Source organism: Stegodyphus dumicola, chromosome 7 (assembly GCF_044657685.1).
Source record: "Stegodyphus dumicola isolate Sdum_Otavi_A_Nest chromosome 7, ASM4465768v1".
NCBI lineage: Eukaryota > Metazoa > Arthropoda > Arachnida > Araneae > Eresidae > Stegodyphus > Stegodyphus dumicola.
The window spans coordinates 104,539,491-104,551,543 of record NC_140774.1 but is presented as its reverse complement, the minus strand read 5'-3'; the positions used below and the strand labels follow the sequence as shown (position 1 = coordinate 104,551,543).

The following is a 12,053-nucleotide window of genomic DNA, read 5'->3' as shown; positions in this document are numbered from 1 at the left end:
GACGAAGAATGCAGTCGTCAAGATATATATTTGACATTAAAGTACAATAATATTAAATAAATTACAAAAATACTTGTGATGGCAAAATAATGATTTAGAACATAATTCAAATACCGTATAGTTCATAACAGCTTATTACTTCTAATATAGCATTTGTCAGAAACTAAATGTAGTATTGTACAGTGATTAATTGCTAACAGCCTAACTGAGAAAATAACATCTTATATTTTGTTGACATGTCTATATGATTAATGTTCTATATGATCAACATATTTATTGTTTAAATAGCCAATGTATTGCATTACATGACTGAGGTAATGTTCCTATGGGAAGCGTATTTAACTGTGACTTCGATTGAAAATAATTAATGAATAGAAAGCTCAAACAAAAAAAAAAATTGTAGAAATAAAATATAAAGTCTTGCGGACTGTGCAAAATTACATTAACATTCTGAAAATTCTGTCGTTGGAATGCTTGATGAAAAATAAGCCATCGATTAAAAACTCGCCGCACGTAAACTAAAAGAGAGCTTATGCAGATAAGAATTCTTGAAATTATACTAACTTTCTATAATGCTAAGTTCAATTATTTTAATTCTAAAATGCAGATTTGTTTAGCGGAATCACCTGCTTAATGTACAGAATGAAATAAATTGAAGCTATAAATAGAGAATATTATTTTCAGTAATATTCATTTGACAGAAGTTTTATTATGTAAAGGCTGCGTTGAGTGGTGAAGCAAAAACTATTAAAATTGATAATGATGCATTCAGTTCTCTACTGAAAGCTCTTTAAGATAGATAGGAAAATAAATTAGTTCAAATTGGAGTGCATATGAAGTGGATAATGGATTTATGCAATTTAACTTTTGGTTCAAAAATGTGCACAGCTTTAAGTGCATTAAGATATGAGAAAAAAAAATTTGACATTCCGATATTAAATGTTGTACTTGAGAAGTAGATCATGAACAAGTTCAGTGTACTTTCACTGCTTAATATTCAAGTTCAATGCATACTCAAGTTCACTGCAACCTTTTAACGTTTCAGAGTTGAACACTGATTCCAGCTACGGCTTCCAGCTCTTGCTTATGGCAGGGTTTCCCAAACTTTTTTTCGTAACCCTGTTGTTTTATTATTTTTCTTCGTGACCCAGTAAAAATGAGTGTGATTTATTTGTAAATTAAACAAATTTTAAAGTTCAAATGTATTTATCTTATTGTGAACATAACAAAAATTACCCCTGTCTAGACATCATTGAATTGTTTATAGGTTAATAACATGTAAACATTCAAATAGTTTATAAGAAAAGTTATGCTTTGAATATTTTGCCTGGTTATTTTTTGGATAAATTAGCAGAACGAATTGTAAGTTCTCTCTCTTAATTTTTAAATTTCTTTTTAGCAAATACTAAATATACGAAAGAAATATTCATTCTGACTTCATTCCAACAATTAAATAGCAAGTTTTCAAAGGATAATATTTTAACAATTGAAAAGTTTTCAAAATCAACATAGTATTTAACAGGAAGCCTTTGTCTTCATTCTCTTCCATGTTCTCCACCAGGGAGATGTTTGCGCCTATTGCGTATTCGTTTGATATTTTCGAACCATGCTTTATCGTATAATATTTTTTTTTATATTTGTTTTAATATTCTTTGATGGCAGGATAATATATGAGCAACAAAGCATCTGACTTCAAGTGAACAGGGCAGTGTTAAGGCCTTAGATAAACTTAAATGAGAGACCAGAAATAATGTCATATCATCTTAAGCCTCATTTTCAAGGCAGGTAAATAAATATAGAAATATTATACAATGCCTTCTTTCAACTCTCAGATGACAGAGCTTTTTGAAGCGCTTGAGTAAACAGCAAAAACATAAGAGGAAATAAGAGTGGAATACATTACTAACCAAATTAGGTTTTTGATCGAATTAGGTCGATAACTTCCTCTTGGTTTACATGTTTTAACATTTCGTTTCATGATATTAGTAGTGATGTAAGCTTGATTTCCAATGCTCTTACTTTCTTTGTGCGGTTTCTGTCGCAGAATTCAGTGGCACGGGGCACAGTTTAGTTCATCACAGTCTTTTGCTTTTACCATTTCTAGAACATGCTCTTAAAAACAGAATCTAAGGGAAATTAATAAATACTAGATGGAGTATATATGGATATTGAGTTTCCATGAGAATTATTTGCAAACGAACTCTTATAATACACCCTCGAGCTAAACCATTAAGCAACAGACGCTCAAAGTAAAAGTATAAATGTAAAAGAGGGAGCTAAAACATTCAATTTACATATGAGGTGGAGGTTGCAACGGCGAATGCAAATAGACTCTCAAAACTAGCATTAAACGCAATGACGCAGTCAAACAACAACGTTTTAAATAGAGGAATGCCGGATCTATGCGTCAGTTCCCAAGCAGCAATAGTTTCCTACGATGCAAGATAACCAAAGCGGATAAGAAGAGCCATTTGCAACAATGAAATGCGTTGGAAGGCTGTCGGGATGTTGCAAGCTCTTGCAAGGTAACTCGTTGCCGTGAAAGAGCTGAATGTGCATCATAGTACGATCAACAGGCTATGTAATCATTGCTAATAGGATCAAAATCCCTGTAGAAGACGTAGGTCTGAATCCAGGAGGATTACCACAACGGCAGACGATCGCCTTCAGTTGCTATGTGCAAGACGCCGTAGATCACTAATAGCACGACAGCTGGCGTCGCACTTCTCTGCTGCTGCAGTATTGCCAATATCCCGCCAAATTGTGTCGCATCGACTACAGGAAAGTGGACTGTACGACCGACGACCTGTGATTTTTTGAGTTCGTTTGTCCTCATCGTAGGTCAGAACGCAGTTGAATTGGGCCAATAGAGTGGGGCCACGTACAGTTTACGGATGAGTCTCGAATTAACATCCAGAAAGATTCCCGAAGGGCAATGATATAGTGAGTGCCAGGGACATGATATCCTGCGCCAAACATTGCCATCTGAGCTGGAGGATATCATACCCTTTATTAGCCTGATGTTTCTATTGCGCATTATTTCGACCCATTTGATCTTTCGCGACATGATGATTGTAATACATATGTTTTCTTTATGCCTATGCTTTATTGTTTGTTATGCGATCTAGTAATGCCACACCAACTTCTTGTATGAGTTTCACGCATATCCATTAAATAGTTTGTGTTTTATTCCGTGTTCTGTACTTGTTGCTAATTTTTTTAGTGGAAGTGTATATATATATATATATATATATGTAAGATATAACAAAATATGATAGCTGTTTTAAAAATAATTCGCTACCTCAAAATTAACATTCTAGATTTTGTGTCTCCCCCCTAAATTCATCTGTTCTCCAAAATTCGAGTTTTTTCTAAGTTATGTAACACTACTAACTAACCAATCATAAATTAGTTGTACTTGTACATCAAACTTGGTATAAATAACACTGGCAGCTAATTACGTCACTCCTCCTGCTTGCTTCTACATTGCAAATATCTCCTCGCTTTGCTTTTCCGTCTAAAATGCCGGCGTCTTAATTTTAAGAATCAGTGTACATGGTTATTTATCATATTTCATTATAATTGCATAAATATCTACTGAGATGTTTTTATATGCGTGAAAGTAAAGACTAGAAATTCGTCAAGTTCATGTTTTGTTATCTTCATCTGTAAGCCTTCACCCTCAACCACAATTCCTCTTCTACGCTCCCAGAATTATTATATATTATATATGGAAGGTAGGAAGTTAAATGGAGTGGCCCTAAGCCGGTTTCGCCATACCTTGCTTTGAAGCACTGGCGATCCCTTCTAATATGCATATAAATGTATATATTTTCTTTTTCTACAATACTTCTGAGTCCTAAGTATATGAAAAGAATACATTTTTAAACAACATTTCATTCTGAACGAAATTAAATGCTATACTTTTCACAGAACAGTTTGCTCAGAATAGTTTAGTTTGAAATATTTTTACAAGTTTTCGTTAATTACATTAGAAGAAAAATTTAAGGTAATTCCATTTGATTTGGTTAAGGATTACAAAAATTAAGATCAAAATTTATTGCATTATTAAAATTATGCATTTTCTTTTCTATTTATACACCTTCTTCCTAAAGTACTTTCTCAAATATGACATGATTTTTTAGCTTCTAAGGCATCTTTTAAATCGAAAACTATAAGTCAGTTTATAATTAATGCTCTTTTCGGTCCATTTCAAATTAGAACACCTTTTAATTTCATAGCGAAATACTTTAAATAGTACTTAACTTTCTCTGAATATTTCTGAAAGGTAATAAAATAATAATTATTTTTAAATATTATTTAAAACTTGTAACCGACTTATTATAAAATGTACGGGGAATAATTCTTTTAGTTATAATTATTGCATTTCTTACCCTTAATTTCAACAATACATATTCCAAAACTCATCTTTATTACTTTCTTATAAGTACGCATCTCATAGAAATTGCTTTACAATACCTTTTAACAGATTGCTTTCCAGTAAGAACAATTCTTGCTTAAATAAGTTCTTGCTTAAACAATTCTTGCTTAAATTCTTGCTTAGTTTTATAACGTATTTGTCAACAGGATGTCAATTTATGTTTACAATTCAACGTTAAGGTTATTATATATTTAAATAATATTTATAATCATAATAAGTTGAGATACATTTAATAATTAGATTTCTTCACAGTATTTTTCACAGTTATTTATGAAAGAATAAATCCTTCATTTCAAATACAGTTATATATAATCTCTACATATAATAAAAGAAATAATCTGCGTGTGTGTCTTTCTTTCGTGCTGCGCGCAAGCCAATAGACCTACGGCTACGAAATTTGGTACATAGGTGCATCTAGACAAGAGCCAGTGCACCTCGAAGCGAATTTTTTGAAACTCGAATAAGAATTCTTTTAATTTTATGTTTTGTGACGAAATCGCGTCATTTTGAAACATAATGGGCTATAGGAAAGCGAGATTTTACTCTACACACTCATTTTCACATCGTCATGAAACGTAGGCGCTTAGCTATTTTACGAACTTAAAATAAATTTCGTGTTTCAATAAATCGATTAAATACGAATTTATTTAACAAAGGGAGCTTAACACCTTTTCAACGAGATTTTTTCTAAAAAGGTTTTTTTTTTAAAATGTACAGTTTATTTTTCTTTGATTTTTGGACACGTTAAACTTTCATCTTTGCGACTGCTTTTACAAAGAGAATTTTGGAAAAATGATAATAATTTGTATTTTAAAAAAAAAATTTTAATGAAGCTTCCGAGTACACTTCTCACATCTCACATCTTTAAAAATTTGATTTTGGCAACAATTTTTCTGTCATTGTTGTTGATAGATTTTTGATGAAATCGCATCATTTTGAAGAGTTTCATTCTTTTAGAAATATGGGTTTGGCAACAATTTTTTATCGTATTTCTTATGTCACTGTTTTTAAGAGACTGACATATTTTGACATATTTTATTGTCCTTTATATATATATATATATATATATAATACATTTTTATTGATTTTTGTTGATAAAGTTGTCTTGCTGAGTAAACTTCTGCGCGGAATGTTATGTTTTTTTAGTTGCTTTGATGTTATTTTTTGCTTATTTCATTGTTTGTAAGATATTGAAAAGTTTTGGATGATTTTTCTTCAACGGAAAGTTGGTATATTTTTTATTAGGATAATTAATATTTGTATTAAGGGATATTGCTTATTCCATTGTAATTTTGTTATACGTAATAACTTGTTTTTATGAAGTTGTTCTGCAGAGTAAAATTCTACGCAGTTTTTAAATTTAACGTTTGGCCATTTTTCGGGTACATTTAAAAGCCAGATGAAGGCTGGCAGCGAAGCTGCTAGTTTAATAAATATTTACTTATTTTGATAAAGGCAGATACATGCTTTTTGGAAGCACATGCATAAATACCCATACATATTTCATATTTTTCATTTCCGGCATGTGGAAATCTTTAATTTCTGTGCATTCATTATATTTTCGGCGGATAATTTACACTAAATTTAAAAAGTACATGCTGCAATAATATGTGGATGTGAAAAAAAAAATTATTTTATTTAAAACATTTTGGCGTTTGGAATATCAAAAAAAAAAGTAGCGAATACTGTATTAAGGGTATCGAAAAATGTATACAATTTTAAAGGTACGGTGAGGTATTTTTCATTCTTTAAGCATAACGTTTTTGCTAAAATCTATATTTCTGTAGTTCAACAGATTAGAATTTTATAAAACAAATTCATAATCAAAATCCTGTTGTTAGTTATCAAAAAATAACCAAGATGTGATTTTTGCGTAAATGTCGCTAAACTACACAAATTGCTATTATCCATCATACTAGGAATGTTTCTTTTATGCGAAAGTGTCCCGTTTTTCGATTTGTATGGAACTGTCGTGTGTGGAAATACTATCAGAGCGCTGTCAAGCGAGCTTCTGAATGCAAACAGAAAACATCCCATCTGGTGACCGAAGCTTCGGAGCAGTGCTTCACTTCTAATGCCGGTTTGGCTACTCCTTCCTTTCTTCTTACCTCCATGATACAAACTCATGTACACGTAAGTGTATATATATATATATACACACACACACACATATATATATATAAACTCATATACACGTGAGTATATATATATATATAAATTCATATACACGTGAGTATATATATATATATATAAATTCATATACACGTGAGTATATATATATATGTATATATACTCATGTATACGTGAGTGTGTATGAAATCACTCCTCTTAAAACTAACAAGTTTTGAAGTAAGACACCTGTAAATTAGGTATTATACTGACTGCATTTTCTAAAATTCTCGCAACACATTTCTATAATCAGCTTTAAATAATCATTAAGAAACTAAAGTACAGCTTCAGTAAAGCATAACTGAGAGACCGAAACATTATTCGCATTTTAAGATATTTATCTGAAGGATACCGCTGATTTGCATATTTGTTTCCTTAAGCAAATTCTGAAAATACAGTATACCCTCAATTCTTCATTTATTTCGGTGCCATCTTTCTATCTGCATACTATTCTAACAACAAGAACAACATCTGTCTAGACTTCTTAATAACGTTTTAGAAATTTTGCATTAAATGAAAGCTACGAAGTGCGAGCTGATTAAAATTTTGTCTGGAATAATGAGAATGAAATGGCTGATAATCACTGTGAGGGATATTCCTCGCTTTAAAGTAAATTAAATAGTCCCCTTTGGCTTGCCATTCACAGTTAATAATCTCCTGATGAGTACGTTTATTTCTTCAAACAAACAACAAAAGTACAAACAAGAGTTCTAAAGTTTTATAAACTTTTGTCAAGCAGTTATTGAATTTTAATTGAGAAACCGAATATTTAACGCTAATTGAATCCCTTTTTGTTAGCAGAAATTTACTGCTTTAAGCAATAGTTAATCGTTCTTAAAGCTTAAGCATGATAAGCGCTGGCGAGAGTAAGTAGCACGACTGCTGTTACCAAAACTACTGTAAAGTTTGTGCAATATTTTGAAATCATGTAAAATTGAATTTCAGCTTAAAGGTAACATCACTTGGCAGAGAAGTCTTGGATTTGTCTTCTTCAAGAAGAAAAAAATGTTGTTTAATAGAAAATGGATGAGGGGAAATGAGGAATAATATGGAAAATGTGGAAATCATCAAGGAAAATGGAATAGTAAAAAGGAAACAAAAACATTCAAATCAAAAGATATCAAATTTAAAATGTCTAATGTTTTCATTAATTCTTAGCATTTACTTTTCTTTCAAGCCGAAAACATTTGGTATATCGACGTAAAATATATGTTTTTCATCGTTAAGGAGACTGCAATCATATTTTCTCGTAAATCTTCACATTTTAAAAACGAATGTCAATATAAACTTAATATTTCATACATTAAAAGTTCCGAATGGCGCTATCAAATGCTAAATAAAAATGTAGAGAAATTATAAATGAAATATTAACACAGCATAATGCTATTTTCTTTGATATACACTGTTAAATATTTCAATTAACATTCAGTCAATTAATTTTTGAATAAAATCTTTACAAATATACTAATTTCAGTTTTATAAAATATACTGGAATTTCAGCTGCACTTCAAATCTCAGTTTATTTGCTTTGTTTATTCGAATACGGGAATGCATATAAATGCTGTTTGTTTAAGGGAAGTATGCTTCTGCAGAGGCATTTCTGAGATGAACTGGTTAGTCTAGACATAGCTACATTCAGGCAACATATACTACATTCATGATACATATTCTGCACATGGGGAACCATGTTCCTATTTAACTCAGGGATTTGAACCCAGATCGAATTGCGAGATCTCAGAACCAGGACCTTTGTTCACTCAGCCCACTGATGGATCTTCAGAATCAGAGGATTTACTTTAAGGCGGGGGATGAAATCTCATTGGATTGCAAGCGACTATTAAACTAGAAGATGTTTTATTTCACTGAATTTTAAGCGATCATTAAAATACAAAACATTTTGATTTTAGAGATATAGCTTTTTTTATTCTTTGCTACAACCTGTTTAGGTTATTTATTAGAAACATGTTTTAAATTTATTTAAAACAAGCAGCTTCGCTGCCAGCCTTCGTCTGGCTTTTAAATGTCCCGGAAAAATGGCTGAAGGGAACACCAAACGTTAAATTTAAAAACTGCTTAGAATTTTACTCTGCAGAACAACTTCTTAAAAAAAGTTATTGCGTATAACAAAATTACAATGAAATAAGCAATATCGTTTAATACAAATATTAATTATCCTAATAAATAAATTAACCAACTTCCCTTTGCAAAATCTTATGAACTCAAATGGTATAAAGGAGGTTAAGAACATTGTTTCCTAAAAAAAAATCACTCAAAATGTGAATGAGCAGTGAAATGAGCAATAAATAACATACAAGCATACAAAACACAAAAAATTCTGAAAAGCAAGTATAATTAATGATATTTTATTTTATATTTTCAAGAGAAAAATTACAGTGAAATAAGCTATATCCCTTAATACAGATATTAATTTTCCTAATAAAAAATTAACCAACTTTCCAATTTTGAAGAAAACAAATCATACAAAACTTTTCAATATCCTACAAATAGTGAAATAAGCAAAAAATAACATGAAAGAAACTCAAAAAACAAAACATTCGGCGCAGAATTTTACTCTGCAGAACAACTTTATCAAAAAAAAAAAAAAAAAAAAAAAAAAAAAAAAATCAGTAACAATGTATCTTTACATATATAATAAAAGAAAGCGTTTGTCTGTGTGTGTGTCTTTCGTTTGCGCTGCGCGTAAGCCAATAGATCAACGGCTACGAAATTTGGTACATAGGTGCATCTAGACAAGAGCCAGTGCACCTCGAAGCGATTTTTTCCAAATTCGAATTCGAATTTTTTTTTTTTTTTATTTTATGTTTTGTGACGAAATAGCGTCAGTTTGAGACATAATGGGCTATAGGAAAACGGGATTTTACTCAACACAGTCAATTTTCACGTCGTCATGAAACGTAGGTACTTAACTATGTTAAAAACTTAAAATAAATTTCGTGTTTCAATAAATCGATTAAATACGAATTTATATAACAAAGGGAGCTTAACACCTTCTCAACGGTATTTTTTTCTAAAAAAGTTTATTTTTAAAAATGTACAGTTTATTTTTCTTTGATTTTTGGACACGTTATACTTTCATCCTTGCGACTGCTTTTACAAAAAGAATTCTGGAAAAATGATAATATTTTGTATTTTTAAAACAATTTTTAAATGAAGCTTCCGAGTACACTTCTCACATCTTTAAAAATGTAGGGTATTGCATGTTTTTATCCCCCGCCCCCTCAAAAAATGTCTAACGACTTTGCAGAGTATTTGGAATAATGTCTGAAGAATCTAGAAAATCAATGAAAATAGTTACACTGTAGGATATTAGCTTCTCGAAATGCAGAATCTAAAAATCCGTAAAACAGATTCTCGGTTCTTTATAATAAAGAGGAAAGGAAATAAATTATAATTATGCAATAACGTATTTATTGCAGCTCTTAATATATAAATACTCCTAATTTGATTTCCCGGTTTTTAAAGCTTAAACTTTGTAAAGACCTTATTTTGTGCTAATCAATTATTTTTATTTTAAGAAACTTTCATTTTTCTTCTGATTCCAATTTCTTGCCCGAATGCAGATTTAAATGACGTATATGCAAAATCGCAGTGATCTCGGAAATAGTATTTAAATGGCAGAATTGAATAGTTAGTAGTGGAAGAGGTAGTTACAAACAGAGCGGGTTACGCCGAGAACGAGTTTATGCCGCTAGCGAGATTTATGCGGCGTATGTGCAATTACCTCTGTAGCTGAATATTGATGCTAGCCACTTGCTTTCAGATTATATTGGTATTTTAGACTCGGCTTTGCTGTGTGCAGACGATAAATCTCATTTAGATTGAAGTAGGAGCCAGCCGTAGTTGAAATTCATCCATTCTAATTGTACTTACTATTTTGTGTTTAAGGTACTTAGCCATACGTGGTTGTTAGTTTGTGAGCACCGAATGTGTGCATGTTCTGTCCAGTTTAGCTAAAATAAAAAAGGTTGTTATAACTTTCGTTGGGAGTCATCTGTTTCTCAAGACATAGTGAGAATTTTCTATCTCGTTTTCAGTAGGGTCTGCATTTTATGCTTCTTAAAAGAATAAAACTCTAGAACTTTATGAATTTATTTTCGATAATAAAATTTCAATGAAAAAATCACATACAAATATCTACATATAGAAATTAAAAATAAAAGTCTTCAATAAAAACTTTTAATTTAAGGAGAAATGTCAGAATGGCTATGATTTTCGTAATCAAACAATAAGTTAGAATATTTTTATCGTAATTTAGAGATCCCCTCAGTAGGAAATACAATCTTCAAAATAATCAGGTCTTGAAATTAATTTTTTATTTCCTTCTACCGATTCGATTTTCCTGAAACATTGCAATGATACATACAGATGGAGGACAAAATAATGCGAACACCTGAGAAAATGTATGATGTATTTCACACCTGCAGTAAGCCGCGCCACCTGCAACAGAAGTCTGCCACCTAGTGAACGTGAAAAGGAAGGTATCAGTCTCTCAACAGCAGTCACTTGCATTGCATGCTTTGATCGAACTGTATGTGAGAAGTTGAAATGTCAGAGTTCCAAAGAGGAATGACACTTGGAGCGCGTTTAAGTGAAGCATCAGTTACGGAAACAGCAAACCTTGTGGGGTGTGCAAGGAGTATGGCATCAGCCGTTATGACAGAGTACACGAAAGAGGGTAAGACGACGTCTTCAAAGCACAACAGTGGCATCAGCCGTTATGACAGAGTACACGAAAGAGGGTAAGACGACGTCTTCAAAGCACAACAGTGGCCGAAAGTCAAAGCTAGCTGATAGGAATAGACGGGTCTTGAAGCGATAGTATCCCGAAAGCACAAGAAATTGTTATCCGAGATAACATCCAAAATTAACAGTAATCTCCAGGACCCTATTTCAACAAAAACTGTCAAAAGGGAACTTCATTCTGCGAACATTTATGACAAAGCGTAAACCCTTGGTGACAACAACTAATGTTTTCAAGCGATGCTAGTGGTGCAGAGATCACAAAGACTGGCTCCCCACAACAGTGGCAACAGATAATATGGTCAGATGAATCGTCATTTCCCCCATTTCAGATGACCGGACGCGTTTATATCTCGAGAACGCTCAAAGAAGCGTTTCATGCTGCCTGCCTCTTGCCGACTGTGGAGCAAGGGGGTGGCGCCATTATGGTATGGGAGGCGATATCTTGGCGCGGTCTTGGGCCACTTGTTATTCTGCATGGGAGGATCACATCCAATCACTATCTAAGCATTCCAGGGAATCATGTCCATCCTTTTGTCCAGACTGTATTCCCTGGAGAGCGACCGTTTTTTTCAAGACGACGACGCCACTATCCACACTGCTAGGTATATTCAAGAATGGTTCGAAGAGCATGACGATACAATTGAACATCTCGCTTGCCCCCCCCCAGTCTCCGGACATG

General features: G+C 32.3%; 1 protein-coding gene across 6 annotated transcripts in view; it reads right to left on the bottom strand.

The window, feature by feature from the left end:
• LOC118184495 (orexin receptor type 2-like) overlaps positions 1-12,053 on the bottom strand; it is a 590,403-nt gene that overhangs the window by 33,750 nt on the left and 544,600 nt on the right. The gene's annotated exons all lie outside the window — the stretch shown is intronic.